Source organism: Anabrus simplex, chromosome 3 (assembly GCF_040414725.1).
Source record: "Anabrus simplex isolate iqAnaSimp1 chromosome 3, ASM4041472v1, whole genome shotgun sequence".
Lineage (NCBI taxonomy): Eukaryota > Metazoa > Arthropoda > Insecta > Orthoptera > Tettigoniidae > Anabrus > Anabrus simplex.
In genome coordinates this window covers 108,659,559-108,676,316 of record NC_090267.1, presented here as the reverse complement: position 1 = coordinate 108,676,316, position 16,758 = coordinate 108,659,559, and the positions used below count along the sequence as shown (strand labels likewise).

General features: G+C 39.5%; 1 protein-coding gene across 2 annotated transcripts in view; it reads right to left on the bottom strand.

Annotated features, from left to right (window-relative positions):
* Nucleotides 1-15,398, bottom strand: part of Ms (Myosuppressin) — a 330,651-nt gene extending 315,253 nt beyond the window's left edge. For both annotated transcript variants that reach the window (XM_067144182.2, XM_067144183.2), the window contains exon 1: nt 15,326-15,398. The gene's annotated coding sequence lies outside the window, so the exon portion shown is untranslated. The remainder of the gene's footprint in view (nt 1-15,325) is intronic.
* Between the last annotated feature and the right edge of the window lie 1,360 nt (nt 15,399-16,758).

Here is a 16,758-nt window from a genome sequence, read left to right as displayed (position 1 = left end):
CAGACAGCTATGGTCTTTCAGAAGGATACTGCAGTTGAGCTGGACACACAAGATCACATATGAAGAGGTAATAAGGCGAGGGGGAATGATTAAGTACTATCAAAACTGGAATACAGTATCTCATTCGTGTGATGTGAGGAGAGAAATATTATTTACTGCAGCTTGTCATTCAAAGGAAGATGAAGACGAATTTCTTGGACTGATAATCTGAAAGCTTGGTTCAACTGTTCCGCTGTTGGGCTGTTCTGTGCAGGAACTTGTAGGGTACCAGCCCAGAAAGTCGACCGACACTTTTTGAAGGATATGATGTCACGCTTGTAATTTCAAAATTATACCACATATTTCAATGAAATAAAATGTCATGAACAGCTGAAGTATCTTGTATCTAACGTGATCTTCACTAGGAGCAGGCAACGTGACTTAGCGATACACGGGACGGGACGGGGGGGGGTATTTTGAGGCACGAACTGGTGGGTAACTCAGATTGTGTTGTCAAACGAGTGTTTACTGATTCGGGCTACAATTGAAATTGAATAATAATCAGAAATTCAAAAGGAAAATTGCTAAATTCTGCGAGTGAATTTGAGTGAAGAGAAGGAGGATTGAACATATCGAGACATATGCAGTGCAGATGAGATGCGAAATGTAAGGTACAGATATTAAACGATAGCTCACGTTGAGTTGAATAAGAAAAGCTTGTTGAGAAATGTAAAAAGTACTGAGAGCGAAAGAAACTCGAGACTGTGCAGCAGGCCGACTACGATGGGAGTAAATGCGTGTGGACGAGTATATTGATGTATTAAAAGCTAGTGAACACGATACAATAGATTTTGAAGTACAATTCAGGAGAAAGCATATACAATGAATCTATTATAAACAAAGTGACACTTGACTACTGACTTGACTTCTTCAAATTTATGCTTTACATTTAACATTCCATCTCGCGAGCCGTATTCATGCATAAAACGTGCGTCTCTCTCTCCGATACAGCCCACCCCATTCTTTCTTTGAGAGCTGCTATACACGAAGTAAGAATGAATAAGACAATTATACCTGCAACTTCTTCATTTCTAGCATTTGTGTAATGATGTAAAGTATTTTATTTCAGTTTGAGATTAAAACAAAAGCGTTTATCCGTAAGAATAAGTAGTAATACGCAGATACTTTCCCAGCGACATAACAGGAATAAAACCAATCACTTTTTAAAAGCTTAAACTACAATTACAAGCAGCACCAGCATTTTAGCTTTTTGATATACTGTATAGGAGGGTATTAAATATCGAGAATATGCATATTTACAGTTTCTGAGTATGGTGTACATCAATGTAATGTCCTGCGATCAGAAATCACTTTGCGCAGATGAATACCTGGCTACTGGAGGTACGAGGGCAGCTTTACAACTAGCTGTTTGCATCAGTTGAGAAGTTAAAATGCTGTCTGAGTTTCTTCTTCATATTCGCACGTGGGTGACGTGGGTTCAACGATTTTTAAAAAGGTACAAAAAATGATTTTCATGATTGGATAGGAACTGTGTTAGTATCAATGACTGGAGTACTTTGGAATGTTGTCAGCAATACAGATCTGAAAAGAATATTGTGCATGAGATTTTTGACGAGGTTATATGCAATTTGTTCCAGTTAAAATTCTCGAAAAGATAATTTTGGATTTAATGGCTTCAATTTAACAAACTAGGTAAATCACTCTTTGTACAGTATATAATTGTTTTGTAGCCATGGACAAGGAGATGTTTTATTTTTTGCGAAATGTAGCTGCTTGCTATTCCGCAAGTTGCCCAAAGACAAAGCATACCAGTTTAATCGTGATGAATGACAATATTGTGAAATTGTAAGATATTTGATATTATCAAATTAATAATTCTGGTATTTATTCTGAACAAACACTGTCAGCAAAAGAAATGTTTACACAAAACAAAATGAACTCCTTTTATGTGTATAAAGTGACGTCAAAATCTCAGTCATAAATCGACGTACAGTTCCCCGAACATTGAAATGAAGACCATGGATAATGTACTTTCTATGATCGAAGCGTGGACGAAATTCCCTCTTCGAGAAATAAATTCAGCCTTCACAAACATTTTAGTTTCCCTTATCAACATATTTTGCTTGGTCGACAGCGTCTGTTTCTTACCTGGTTGTAGAATTTATAATTAAGGCTCTGTTGGAATTACAGGCTACAAATTTCGCGAATTTGTTAGCTCCTGCCTGACTAAGCCGTGAATTTTTAAAAACTTTCGTATCTCTTTTGACATAAATATGTCTTATGGATGGGCGTCATCCGAAAATTTCCGCCTCGAAATTACCTATACAAAATGTGTGACGCAATGTTACATAGCAATTGTGCAGGCTGTGATGTGAAGTATTGACGGATGGCCATGACTGAGAGAGACATACGGAAGGAATTTTTATCAAAGAGGTCTCACCTCTTCGTACTCTAGAGAACTGATTATTTCATTAGTGGGAGTTTCCTAGGCCCTGAGTGAGTTTCCCCTTTTCGGTGTTCTGAGTCCAAATTCCATACAAATGTCTCTCGAAAACGATCCGTTCGATGAAAATAAATTAATCGTTTTCAATTTGAACTAAATATTTTGAAATTAATGATAATTTGTTTTCGAAATTTCAAATTTGACTGACAAAGTGTAGACCCACAATACGGTCAATAGTGTCAGGAAAGGGAGGCTGTTTTCACGTTCTGCAGAAGGATAGAAAACCGTTCACCCACTCCGAAAATCTAGAAAAATCTGAATGTCAACCACATTTTCGAACTAAAGCAGTGAGTTACGAAATGAACACTTAAAAAAAGAGAATTTGCCCAATATGTATTGCTTCATTTACAAAGGAATAATACGTTTCAGTCTTCAGTTCAGAGGAATCTGAACTCGATTCCCGGCTAGACCAGGGAGGAGTTCAGCAGTCGCTTCGTATTCCTCTGACTCGAGTACAGGATGCTGGGGATCGTTTTAATACAAACGTATTCACAGAAAAGTTAAAACCCATGAGAGCCTGAATTTTGGCACCTCAGTTACAGAAGGCCTCAGATTCGATTCCCGGCCGACCCGAGGATTTTAACTGCTTGTGGTTAGCTCCTATGGTTCCAAAACTGTGTGCTTGTGTCTGTCTGAGTGCAGTTATCTTCATCTACACTATTAACCACGACAGAAACACGCAGGTGAGTATATCCCTCCGCATAAGGTTGGCGTCAGGAAGGGGCTTCCGGCCGTAAAAGTGGTCCACATCTTCTGTCTTTCCTAAATTTCCATGTACCTCGCTTCAATTCCATAAATAACATAACATTTTTAAATGGAAAAACCAGGATGTGTGCCCATGATAACTCGCCGGTAAATAGGATATGTAGTACTTCAACAGTGCCATTTAGAAAAATAATGGCCTTGACTTCAGTCTTCCATTGAGTGAGTTTGTAACTGAACTTCATCGCGCAATTGTGTGAAGTCCTAAAAATAGGGGAAATTGTAAGGTGAAGTCCTATTATATTATGTTTGTACGTGTATTGCTTCATTCATTTTGTCATTTTACTTTGTCGAGTGTTGTTTCATCATATTAACGTAAGTTTCTTTAATTTTTAGAAAAATAGTTTAATATTTTATATCAATATTATAGGAGATTAGATAAAATTGTAGAATATAGTTTAGAAATAAGTACCACCACGTTAATTGTAGATTATCTGACGTAGTTGCCACTGTAATTGGGACACTAAGTTTTGTAGTATGCAATTAATTAATTAATTAATTAATTAATTAATTAATTGTCGACCCGAGTGAAATGGGGGAAAGGGATGTATTATTTTTATTATTATGATTATTAAGTATCAAAGAAGGTTGCGGCGTTCACTTATTTGTTAAAACAGCTCCAACACGTAGGTTGGTACACTGTAATAAAAATATGACTGCCTAGATTTTCCCTAGCTAATATAACTAGTATTCAGATTGTATCGATAATAACTGTCCAGAAACGCTCTCGAACTTGAGCTGTGTCCCATATAACTACGAAATATTAAGTAATGTTAATAAAAGTGCACCAATGCATTCGTAACCTACACAGAGAACAGAACGTTTAGGATAGAAATATGTCATTTTATTTTTCCATTTAGCCTCTTTGGGTTGCAGACTACTACTATGTTGGTTACCGGATGCATGAGAATATTTCTTTAATTTATTTTTTTTTACAATTACCTTTACGTCAAACGACATAGACAGGTCTTATGGGATAGGAAAGGTCTAGGAGTGGGAAGAAATCGGCCGTGGCCTTAACTAAGGTACAGCCCCAGCATTTGTCTGGTGTGAAAATGGGAAACCACCGATAACCATCTTCAGGGCTGCCGACGGTGTGGTTCGAACACACTGTCTTCCGAATGCAAGCTCACAGCTGCGCGCTCCTAATCGGTTTCATGAGAATACCACAAGTATGTAAATGTACAGTATTATGAAGTCAACTGAACCACGGTATTGCAGCAAAGAACTTATAAACAAGGATGTTTGAGTGCGCTATTCTGATAATAAATAGACAGTATTCGGGTTGATTGGGCTTTTCAGAACGGCAACAGTCTTTGGATACATGAATGTCATGCAACGTTCTGGCAGGTTACGTAAGACCGAATGAGGGTGAAATATATGGCTCTGAGGTAATTGAGCTCTATATTTTAATCTCTTTGTTGTTCAGTGGTCAACGTACTCTTAAATATGTGGAACCTCGTCAGGCAAAACCCAAAAGCTTCTCCTATCGGTCACCGACGAACAGATTTCATTTGAGTATTATTTAATTTTATTCGATATCATTTACTTTAATCCTTTCGCACACATAATCAGCGTCAATGAAGTTTGCTAACAGCACAAAGAGAAAATTGCTACACGCTGAGAACAATTCATAACTTAATAAACAAATGGTAAAATCCGTTAAATGATCTAGTGAAATGCTGAAATAGAGTAGATGTGTAGTAATAATAATAATAATAATAATAATAATAATAATAATAATAATAAAACCAAGAAGAAGTAGAAGATGAAGAAAATAATGGAATTCCCTCTCTGCCAACATTATAGATGGGACTTTCACTTAGAACTTTAATGTGGATTTTGAACGCACTTGGTTGAGTTATCAGTCTGACTTGTTAGATGACCAGAATTATTATTATTATTATTATTATTATTATTATTATTATTATTATTATTATTATTATTATTATTATTATTATTATTATTATTCCGTCGCTCTGGTGGCAGCGCGCCGGCTTCTCACTGTTGGGTTCCGTGATTCAAATCATGGTCACTCCATATGAGATTTGTGCTATAAAAAGCGGAGACGAGACAGGTTTTTCTCCGGGAACTCCGGTTTTCCCTGTCGTCTTTCATTCCAGCAACACTCTCCAATATAATTTAATTTCATCTGACAGTCATGTTTCATTGCCCGAGAGGAGTGAGACAGGCGGAACAGTTTCTATCCTCACCGCTAGATGGGGCTTTATTCATTCCGTTTCTGAATCGGTTGTAACTGGAAACAGGCAGTGGATTAATATTATGATAATGATTATTATAATTATTATCATCATTAATTTTGTAGCATGTTAGTCAATGCAATAGTGGCCAAGTTTAAGATTGTGCCACTTTGTGTATCATTGACAGAAAGAAAGCATCTCGAACCCATGGTCGCGGGTGGTCAGCGGAAGCAGAGTGAGTCTAGGTCCACAAATGGCCACGGCTGGTCTGTGGTCCGACAGCACTGCGACCGGCCAACCGAGCAGAGGAGGGGTGGCCACGACTCTACCTTGGCTTTATGCCTCTGTATTCGGGAGGCGGAAAGGAGCTGGTTCCCACCGTACGCTGTCCTGAGAATGGTTTTCCGTGGTTTGCCATTCTAGGGCGAATGCTGGGACAGTTCCTAGTTTTGTATAGGCCACAGCGCAAACCGTCTGACCTTCACCGCACATCTCCCTCTCCGATACAAATCTCCCGCCCTGAGAGACGGCATCACCGTCTAGGAGGCCCACCTCCCCCTTCAAGGGGGAATGAAAATATTTAGTAGTAGTAGTCGCGGGTTCAAACCTGGCAAGGCCAAGCAAGTGGCCGTGCTGTTAGGGTCGCGCAGCTGTGAGCTTGCATTCTGGAGATATACGACTCCAATCATACGGTCGGCAGCCCTGAAGATGGTTTTCCGTGGTTTCCTATTTTCACACGAGACAAATGCTGAGGCTGTGCCTTAATTAAAGCCACGGCCACTTCCTTCCCACTTCTAGCCCTTTCCTAAACCATCGTCGCCATAACATCTGCAAAGAAAAAGAACAAAACTAGCCGGGTAATCGGATATTTGAAGGGCGGAAGAAGGGTCCATGTGACTTTCCATGTCTTATGATGTTGGCAAGCCAAAGATCTCTGGTTCTACATATAACAGAAATAATAATCAGTTTATTATTATCATTATAGCCATCATCATCATCATCATCATCAATAATATCGCTATCATCTTCGTCATCATGTCCAGAATAAGGCCAAGCAGCCTGTTAGGATCTCTTGCTACCTTCTCCGAGGTATATCAAAAGATATTCTTCTCGTGCCACATAATGAAGGATCTGCGTTGTTATTCTGAAGCCAGTTGCCTTTAGTTTATATAATGGGGCAATTTTCAATTATTTGGATATCTAATCATTTTTCTGATCCACTCAACTACGACCTTACCAAGCGCACGGTAAAGTCCTTAACGGCATCTCCAAGGGATAAGGAAATCATTGAAACGACCGCAGTTGGGGGTGAAGGGGAAAGAGAAAACCACTATTGTGGTGAAGAGGGATCTTCAGAGGCTAAGAACAACGACTGAAGATTAGCCTGCCAGAGGGCTTCTACAGGTAGCCCATATCAAGCTTGAATGTATCAATTCGGAGGCGAAGCGTGCAGCCCTGCTAAGCGAGATGGCTACGCGGATGGATACATGTATAATAACAACAATAATAATAACAATATATGAAAATGTGTAAGTGCTCAAGATGGTGGTTTCAAGTCCACCATCTGCAGAATGTAACATCGGCAGTGGTGATATCGTCAGTCGTATTACCTGGCTTTCAGGACCAGAGCCACTACCTCGCGTATCAACAAGCTCTTGAGTTGGTCTTTTGAGGCTGAGCGAACTCCATCTGAGCCCTCAATCCAGAGCTAGAAGCCGTGAATTTGTTGGGATTCGAAGCTGTAACTTTTAGGTAAGAGGCAAGCACGTTTCCCTTTCTTCTTCTTTTTTTATTATGTTATTAGGTATTACGTCGCACCGATTCAAAGGGTTTTTGTCGACGATGTGACAGGACAGGGCCTGCACTGGGAAAGAAGCAACCGCGGCCTTAGTTAGAGGCAAGGCGTGGTGTGAAAATGGGAAAGCATGCAAATTTTTCTTCAGGGCTGTCGGCAGTGGATTTCGAACCCATCACCCCCCGAATCAAGATAATAGCCACGCACTCTAACCGCACAGTCAACTTGCTTCATGCTACTCCTACGCCATGAGGATGGCAACATGATCAATGATAAACAATGAAATCATGTTGCTGCGCTCTACATGCCAAGAACGCCCCATGGCAAAAATGTGCGCCTCACAGAGAAGAACAGGTGGAAGCAGGCTCGCAAGCCGCAAGCCCGCCGGTTACTGCGAAGGTAAATCATAAAATGAGTTTCCCTAATGTTTTCTAGTTTAACAGGAAAGGTCAGAAAAATATAAAAACTACTTAGTTATTTCAGCATCACACTTTTTTTATTTTTTGACATAATCAGTGTTATTGAAAATTTGTCATAGTGCAATATGAGCCTCCTTTGCTTGACGAGAGGAAGTGGCACCCTATTCCTGTAACACCTCCAACTGATGCAGTGTTACAAATCTATTCTTCCGCACCATTTCACTGATAGTCTTAACGGATGTGTCCGATGTCGCTGAATGGCCACCGTGTTGTTTTTCTTGCACAGACCTTCGAACCAAAACAAATTCAAGGCAACACTTCCACTTATTTTTCTATTTGCTTTACGTCGCACCGACACAGATAAGTCTTATGGCGATGATGGGATAGGAAAGGCCTAGCAGTGGGAAGGCAGCGGCCGTGACCTTCATTAAGGCAGAGCCCCAACATTTGCCTGGTGTGAAAATGGGAAACCACGGAAAACCATCTTCAGGACTGCCTACAGTGGCGTTCGAACCCACTATCCCCGGATGCAAACTCACAGCCGTGCGCCTCTAACCGCACGGCCAGCTCGCCCGGTCTTGCAAATTTCTTGGAAATACATAACTTTTTCTTGTGAATATTGACAGGTTCCATACTTTTATTCGCAGAAAACAGATTACTCAATACGGACCTCCTCCCGTCACTACTCGTGCAGTAACTTTATTTTGCAAACATCACTGTACCATGGTTCTAATTTACCAAAAAATGTACCTACTGTATACACAATCTATAGGTGTGACTACAAACGATCGAATCCATAAGCTGGAACATGGAACTTACTTTTTTCGACTTACCTTACCATTATACTGTAGAATGCGCAGCGAGTCCTCAGCCCGAAGGCTGATTGGATCCCCAATAGGTCCACCATCAGGTGTCATAGATAGAGACAGACGTTACCGAAGAGGAGCACTAGGGAAATAAATGAGGTAATTTCCCGTTGCTTTCCTTGCCGAGCCAGGATAAAATAAAATGAAGACACCATCTGACCCAATGAGTAACACTACCACATCATTCATCAAAAGAAATGTATTTACATTCAATCCTTGGTTTCTTTCTCTACGAGGTCGGTTATGAAGCGAGATGAATCTTGGTGACGAGTTTTTACGATCGGATGCCCTTCGTGACATCAACCTCATCAGAGGAGTTAGTTAGATTAACTGAATGACGTCATATATGGTAATAGGATGGGAGAGGGCGAAATCCGGAGCCAACACATAGCTTACTCTTGTCAAATAGCACCAAGGGGTCTGCTCAACGCTTAACGTCTCCATCCGATGGACGAATCACCATCAACAGCGTCATATTCACTAATTCCATATGAACAATGTGGAGAGGTGTCAAACTGAATCCAGAATTTTGGCACGCAATCTATTGATCAGACATTGTATACCATCACCCTTCCTACCTCGCCGGGCAGCATTCTGATGGTGAAAATGATTCGACCAACAGAAATCGAACCGGCTGACAAATTAAAGGCTCCCCTGGCCTCGGATAACGTCCGAAGAACTCTTTGGTTCACTGCAAAAAGTGAGATAGTAGGCATTAAAGAGAGGATTTCGCCGGAGGTAAGTCAAATTAATGCCAGGTTCATCTAGGCTCTGCTTCGCTACTCCACGCTCGAAATTTGTGAATGCAGTTAGGGTTTAAACTTCAAATGACCGATCAATGATCAAAGTTCTATATACCTTCGATCTATTGCAATGAATATAAGGATAATGTTCTTAGGTACCATCTGCATCCTTTCTACACTTCATCAGATGAACGAAATTCTCAGATTAACGAAATATTTTCAGAACGATTTTGAACACAGCCTCAGTGTCACTCGTAATGTACAATGGCCGGAGTGCAATAAAACAAGTTTAGAAACATGTTCACATTTATCAAGGCACTGGACAAGTCCGACTCATTGGTAGAATGGTCAGCGTTGAAGCCCTCGAATCAGAGGGTGCCGGGCTCGATTACCGGTCCGGTCAACCGAGCGAATTGGCCGTATGGTTAGGGTCACGTAGCTGTGAGTTTGCAATCGGGAGATAGTGGGTTAGAGTCAGACTGTCAGCATCCCTGAAGATGGTTTTCCGTGGTTTCCCATTTTCTCACCAGGCAAATGCTTGGACTTTACCTTAATTAAAGCCAAAGTCGCTTCCTTCCCACTCTTAGCCCTTCCTTGTCCCATCGTCGCCATAAGACCTGTCTGTGCCGATGCGACGTTAAGCAATAGTGCAAACAATAAAACCCGGCCGGATCGAGGATTTTAATTATGTCTGATTATATTCTTCTGGCTCGCACCTAGGTGTTTGTGTTTGTCCCAACAATTTCCTCTTCATAATCATACAACACAGTACACTACCAACCATCAGAGAAATACTCAATAGTGATTACATCCCTCCATATAGGGTTGGTTTTAGGAAGGATATCCGGTCGTAAATCAGGGCCTAATCCATATATGCTACAAAATTTGTATCCTCGACCCCACAGGTGTGGGAAAGGCGGCAGAAGGAGATTAAGACACTGAACATGGATTTAAAAAAATGGTTTTCACTTGTTCATTAGGCCTATGCTCATTAGATCTTGAACAATATTGAAGTTATATGGGTACACACATTTGATATAGTCTGATTATGTTCTTTTAGGAACAAAACATGTCATTCTGTTATTAATCAATGTTTACAATTCCATGTATTTTCTAGTGTTTTGTCAACCTAGCATTAAGATTCAAAAACTCACGGGTTAAATGTTAACTCAGTCTAAATGTTCATGAGTGAACGTCAGTCCAAGGAACGCGATACAATATTACAACAAAAATACGAAATACATTGTTGGTAGCATTTACCGAGTCATATATATCGTTATAGACTTCTGTGCCTTTCAGCGTTCACTCTGCAAAATCTCCGTGAATGAAATAAACCTCTCCAAAATCCATTATTTGCAATAACTACAGTTGTTAACTCAAGTTCATTATATGTTACCTTGATATTTCTCAAAAATGAATCTTACACAGTGCCGTTGATCGCAACTGCGAGCTCCCTATTAAATTGACGTTGCTGTATCTTGAATCGATTACGCTTCGTAGACTACCAACTAAGTCCGGCTCTGTGGTGAACTGGTTAGTGTGAATAGCTGCCACCCCCCGGAGGCCCGGGTTCCATTTCTGCATCCGCCACAAACGTGGTCCACTCAGGCTCGGGAGGTCAACTGAGTAGAGGGGGTTTCGATTTCCACCTCAGCCATCCTCGAAGTGGTTTCCGTGAGATCCTACTCCTTAGGTAAATGTCGGGATGGTACCTAACTTAAGACCATGGCCGCTTCCTTTCCTCTTCCTTTTCTTTCCATTCCAATCTTCCCATTCCCCCAAAAGAGCCCTGTTCAGCATATCAGGAGAGCCCGCCTGGGTGAGATACTGGTCCTCCTCCCCACTTTAATCCCTCCGACCCAAAGTCTTACGCTCCCAGACACTGCCCTTGAGGCGGTAGATGTGGAATCCCACACCGAATTCAATGGGAAAACCAACCCTGGTGGATAAACGGATTAAGAAGAAACAAAGAAAGAAAGAAAGAAAGACTACCAACCTGCGAAAATACACTTCCTAAATTATATAAATGATCCACTAGTTCCAGTTTCGTATTCCCTATCTCTCATTCAATCCTCCTAGGTTTCTTTACAACTGACATCACTTTGTTCTTAAAAATGATCTTTTAAATACCGTACTCGTTGCACTTCTCTTCATGCTCTATGATACGCTTTCAGCATAGTCTGCCATTCAGAATAATTCATCGGCATAGGCTAACCTACTTACTACATATCAACCAATCTAAATCCACGTAAACTATGAACAATCTTACAATATAACTTTGCGATATAAATTGCATCTGGGCGTACATTGGTATACTACATGGCCCGAAGGCTACCTATGAAAACATGTTTATTCCCTGCCACTTGCAACTTAGAAGAAATATTCAAGATTGCTCTTTAAGGTTAACAAATATTTAAAACATTGCAACTCCCGATACAAAATCACGTAGAATTTTGTGAATGTAGTAAGTTGTGATACACAATAATTGTATTTGAATGTGTATTAAATGTTTCAACATTGAGGTCAGTTCACGTGGTATCCGCGTTAAGATGGGGTTATTTCACGATACGCATTTCTTCGAGGTGTACGCTACATTTCTGGTAGGCAAAGGAATACTCTGCCATTTTCTTTCTTTCCATGGTATTGACACTTAATGAGATATTATGCTTCTTTTGTTGCATTTAATATTTACAAACATTTAGAAACAAAAGTGAAAGAAACTGTTCCTATTCAACACATTTACAACTGATGATGATGATGATGATGATGATTGTTGTTTAAAGGAGCCTAACATCTAAGGTCATCGGCCCTTTTCAGATGATATTATGTCTAGGTTAATTTTCAACACCACTCTAGCGTTGTCTAAGCCACACAACGCTCCAGTAAGAAGATTTGCATAAGTGTTAAGGGCACGCCCTTTAAATACCCTACTAATTTATGCAACTTTTTCTATAAAAATTAAGTTGCGGGCCAGGGGACGTTCAAAGACAGGTAAAATATCAATGCAATCGATCCTATTACCACATTGTAATCCTCAATAATCATCTCCCTAATCAGCGCAAAGTGGTAAATCGGGTACTAATTTCACTGTGTATTAACCCGCCGTTGGTCGCTATGTCCAATGTCATGGGATCATTCTGCCGCACCTGAGTTTTACAAGATTGTCAGTTACAATTGTTAACTGGCTAAACTACCGGCAATGAAATAACATATATTCATATTCTTCATTGTCTGTACCTTGAAACGTCAAATCCTTTTAAATACTAGAATTATCCCTACATGACTCATTTTGCAAACTCATGTATATAAAATATTATAACGCAGATTTTCACGACCACTGAATGACATAATAGTATTTTGGGGATATCAGGTCGTGTTACAACTGTTGTAGGCTGACGCGTTTCGATCTTGCTACCAAAATAAGAATGAAGAGTGAATGGCAATTGTCACTCCATGGTAACTAGACTCATGATGGAAAGACCCTGTTAGAAACCCAGTTCATTCCAGGGTCTCCAGTGCCAAGAATAAGGAAGTTGAAAACTTAATTATAACTACAATATAAAATGATGAGGGAAATGTTCATATTTCCACTCCAATTAAAACAAGTAAGATTCTGAAGATAAACTATTTACCTTTGAGCCAAATCCTTTTAACAAATAGACGACAAGATAAATTCAGGTAACGAAAGCGGAAAAGTTGCTCTCTGCACCATTTCCGTGAAAATGAGATTCCTACTTTATTATGAGCTAAACTCTCATACAAGCAACGAATGACAAGTTAAACATTTCGAAAGTAAACTGAATGTACCTGGATCCTACGTCTCTTTCAGATAAGACTTGATATACCGTACTCAGGGTACTGGATTTTCTTGTGAACGGTGATCAACATGGTGAGTCGACCTACAGACACCTCGCGGGAACCCGAGCTTGGAATTTCGGACCTTCCTGTGACGAAGCTAACAACAACACGACTTAAATTGAATGGAGTACTTGACATAACACTGCATCAAAGCCTTTCTTAATACTGGTTTGAATTTCGTTGTTCATCATTAATGTCCAAATGTTGCCAACGATTTAATATAAAATCGCATACTACTCTTTATCTCGGCATCAACTGGTGTGGAATGAAATAAGTATTATTTTGAATAAATTGCTTATTCTGATTTCCCTACAATTGCAGTTTTTCCTAATCTGATAAAGCTTACGAAAGAATTAACTTAAATTATGAACTGATGTTTAAAAGAAACGGAAACAGGAGCACTTACAGTTAAAAATGACAACCTTAACGTAACTGATTTGGATTAATATCGAAATATTAAAACTAAAATTGAGTCATTTAACTTTTCAATAACTAGACCATAATCCTTTATACACACCAATAGATGAAATATTAAAAGAAAACTCTTTCTAGATCATAATCTTTTATAAACACTCGTAGATTAAATATAAAACACTTCAAATCTTAAAAGGTAGTAACTTCTTCCAGTAAAACGTTCAATCGGCAGAGGAATAAGAATGTTTTTATTCTAGGAAAGTTTCCAATATGGTAATCTTTCAAAGCAAGAGATCGACTTATTTAGGTGTAGAAAACTTAAGGAACTTCGGCTGAACTAGATAAAAAGCATATTCACTCAATTTTATACATTGGTATGACTTAATTACGAACAAATTTACGATAATTGTTCTCATGTTACATCGAAGTATATCTATATTTGATTATAATTATTTCATTGAAGCAAGTTTCAATTTATAAGTAGTTGAAACCTTTAAAAAAAACGAAAATGACAAAATTACTAAGCTGTGAAACACAGAGAGCGTAAAATTAAATAAAATTTTCAATATTTTGTTGATATATTCTCGAATACGAGTTACGCTTTCCATCGTAAATTATCAAGGATAAAAACCGTTATTACAAATCCCTACCTTAAACGACAACATAATGAAGTTATAGGGCTAAGCGCTAAATGGTCGCGAAGTAATATTCTAATAGTTCTCACCGTAATGCTCGTTATGCCCGTGCTTACTTCAGATTTATTTATTCCTGAACTGGAATGACAAATCCTAGAGGAAATTAGATCTGGGCTACTAAATGCTATCCGTCAATCAGTCTTCAAAGCTATTGAAAAAGATGATGTATAAAATTGACATAATTTATCATGAGAAGTGGTAATGAAATAAAAATATAGTAAATATGGCACGACTTCCTTCTACTTTCTATTATGTGAGTTTGATATGTTAAAACATATCTACGAGACGTGTCTTTCGGCATAAGTAATTTACGCTGCTATTTTTGTGCTTTACTTAAAAACATGTAAAATAGACAAAAGAAATGTAAAACAAAAGATAATATTATTTTTAGCTGAAGGAAAACTTTTCAATTTTGCGCGTTTCCTTGGAGTGTAAGAACTATATGGCTGTATTGGCATTCGGGGAAAGAAGTAGGGAGTAATTTTGCGCTGACGTAGGATGCTGATTCATTGAAAACCTTGGAATCAGGAGTTTAGGGATGTGAAAACTCCTGGTCCGTTCATGAAGAAATGCAAATAAATGTGATGTGAAAAAGGGAAATCCCCTTATTTTAAAATTATTGAATAGGTATATTCTCGATCACGAATACTACTTTTCCACTAACGATCAAGCCTGAAAACTATCTTACACATACCATACTTTTACGATTTACAAATATTAAATGATCCCTATATTACTAAGTATAATTTCAAAAATGATCGGTATAAAGGATCAGTTATGGGCGTAAATTATATGTTCATTAATTTTCAAGCGAGGAAATCCGTACGTATATAAACGTCGAAATATCTCTCTTCCAGTGGTAATAGGTATAAATAAGTTCTAGAAGTTTTTAGCAGGAAACTAGTTTTATAATTATTTTCAGTGTAGTAGAATTTAGCGCTCGGTAAATCGCATTGTATCTCAAAGTCACCTGTTGAATATAAAAGGGACGGAAAGAACAGTGAAGAAAGTCTTCTGTTGGGGGAAGACAGTCAAGAGTCATGCCGAGAACAGGAGGACAGATACTCACCTGATGATGTGAAGAGAACGAGATCGGGCGCGGAAGGCGAGACAGGAAGTACGCGGTGTCGGCGTCAGGAGAGCGTCGTGTGGGTTCGCTCGTTGGACCGGCCCGCTCTTATAGCGTCGCGACGATGGGCAGCGCGCGCATCGGGGCGGTCCCGCCACGCGTCGAGGTGGGAAGACGCTCACCATAGCTCCATGGAGTGGTAACAAGACTTCAACAGGTGGACACAGCACTTAATAACCCACCTACGTTTTCATTACTGTGTGGGAGGCTCGCAAAGTCATCCAGTTTTATTAGACATCCCGATGGACAGAGGTCCTTGCAGTATTTAATTTAAATAATAATAATATTAATATTAATAATTGTAAATGAATTAATTAATTTCCTGCGGCTTTTTCTAGCCGGGTGCAGCCCTTGTAAGACAGACTCTCCCATGAGGGTGGGCAGCATTTGCCGTATGTAGGTAACCGCGTGTTATTGTGGTGGAGGATAGTGTTATGTGTGGTTTGTGAATTGCAGGGATGCTGGGGACAGCACAAACACCCACTCCCCGAGCCAAGGGAATTAACCATTTAAGGTCGAAATCACCGACCCAGCCGAGAATCGAACTCGGGACCCCTGTGAGCAAAGGCCAGCACGTTAACCATTTAGTCATGGATTCGACAATAATAATAATAATAATAATAATAATAATAATAATAATAATAATAATAATAATAATAATAATAATAATAATAATAATAATAATGTAACTTTCTTTCTTTCTTTCTTTCTTTCTTTCTTTCTTTCTTTCTTTCTTTCTTTCTTTCTTTCTTTCTTTCATTCATTCTTTCTTTCTTTCTTAATTCGTTTACCCTCCAGGGTTGGTTTTTCACTTGAACTCAGCAACGGATCCCACCTCTACCGGCTCAAGGTTAATGTGTCCGGGAGCGTAAGACTTTGGGTCGGGGGATACACTGGGGAGGATGACCAGTACCTTGCCCAGGCGGCCTCTTCTGCTATTCTCAACAGGGGTCTTGTGGCGTGATGTAAAGTTTGGAGGGGATAGACAAGGAAGAGGGAAGGAAGCGGCCGTGGCCCTAAGTTAGGTACCATCCCGGCATTTGCCTGAAGGAGAAGACGGAAAACATGAAAAACCACTTCGAGGATGGCTGAGGAGGATGTCGAACCCCCTCTCCTAAATTCACCTCCCGAGGCAGAGTGGACCCTGTTCCAGCCCTCGTACCACTTCCAAATTTCGTGGCAGAGCAGGGAATCGAATCCGGGCCTCCGGCGGTGGCTTCTAATCACACTAAAACTACACTACAGGGGCGGAAATAATAATAATAATAATAATAATAATAATAATAATAATAATAATAATAATAATAATAATAATAATGATATGTGCCTAACTTCCACTCAACAACTGCCAGTCTCAAAAGGCGCCAGACCTC